Source organism: Priapulus caudatus, unplaced genomic scaffold, assembly GCF_000485595.1.
Source record: "Priapulus caudatus unplaced genomic scaffold, Priapulus_caudatus-5.0.1 Scaffold4148, whole genome shotgun sequence".
Taxonomy (NCBI): Eukaryota; Metazoa; Priapulida; class Priapulimorpha; order Priapulimorphida; family Priapulidae; genus Priapulus; species Priapulus caudatus.
Genome location: NW_014581209.1, coordinates 3595 through 5001, shown reverse-complemented (window position 1 = coordinate 5001; position 1407 = coordinate 3595).

The following is a 1407-nucleotide window of genomic DNA, read 5'->3' as shown; positions in this document are numbered from 1 at the left end:
GGGATGGGGGATGGGATGGATTGGGATGGGGGATGGGATGGGGGGATGGGATGGATTGGGATGGCGGATGGGATGGGGGATGGGATGGATTGGGATGGGGGATGGGAAAGGGGATGGGATGGGGGGATGGGATGGGGAAGTCATCTCACCGGCGTACGTAGTCATCTCATGCGCTAATCATACCAGTGTGAAACAATATTCGCACGTACGTAGTAGTATTATCACACGTGGCCGCGCCGTCTCGCAGAACAAACACTCGCGGAGCGTGAAACTCTCGCTCCAGCATCGGACAGCAACACTCCTCCTCCTCCTCCTCCTCCGCTGCTGCTGCGCGGGGAGAGGAAGGAAGGACCCCCTCCCTTAGAGGGATGGGCGTGGTCGCCATGACGACGCGCTCGACCGCTACCCACGACGAGGATGGCGGTGGTAAACTCCCACGATGTGCTGCGGATGCAGGGATGCGGACGGGATGGGAGTTCTGCAGCCTCCCGCGCGTAGTTTCCATGACGACCCGTGTGGGATGAGGATGGGTGGTGTCCCGCAGCGGACCGCACATTTTCTTTGGGCGAACTCCCGCGGGATGAGGATGAAATGTTCCCCAGCCTCCCTCACAGCATCCACGCGCGAACTGCAGTGGGATGAGGACGAGGAGTTCCTCAGCCTCCCGCGCATCTTCGCAGCATCCTCTTCGTGTAATTACCAATCGTTCATCATCGTTTCCCGTGAAACCACGCACTAGAACGCTAGACGGACACCCTGGTAGCGGCGACGCGGGCCGGTAGGGTGGGCGAGGATAGTGGAGAGCCGAGGCGGTGCAGGGTATCAAGCAGCGGACGCGAAACCAGCGGGACTGTAACAGTTNAGAGAGAGAGAGAGAGAGAGAGAGAGAGAGAGAGAGAGAAAGAGGGAGAGAGGAAGAAATAAAGAGAACGAGAGAGCGAGAGAAAGAAAGAGAGAAATTAATTGCATCAATAAAAGCGCTCACGATTGCAACCCGGACAATTACAGTGTCACCCGAGAACCGCCGCGTATTTTGAAACATGAATGAAGAGGCTTTACTTGCGACTCCAACGAAAATCCATCAACTCAGAAAGAGATTTACTAAGTTAAACATATAACAGCTCTCGTCTTGTCTGCGGCCGCGTGTAGCAAGAAGTTGTTGATATCTGTTCAGGATAGTACTGACGTACAGCATGTCAATTCGCCAGTTGCCAGCTCAGCATGGATATATCCCCGCCACATGCTAAGTTGATGCCAGGAATGCCAGCAGCTCTTACGCGTACCCCTGGTTCTCTTCCTCTCTCTCTCTCTCTCTCTCTCTCTCTCTCTCTCTCTCTCTCTCTGCCTGTCTCTCCCTCTAGCTATCTCGCTCTCTCGCTCTCTCTCTCTCTCTCTCTGCCTGTCTCT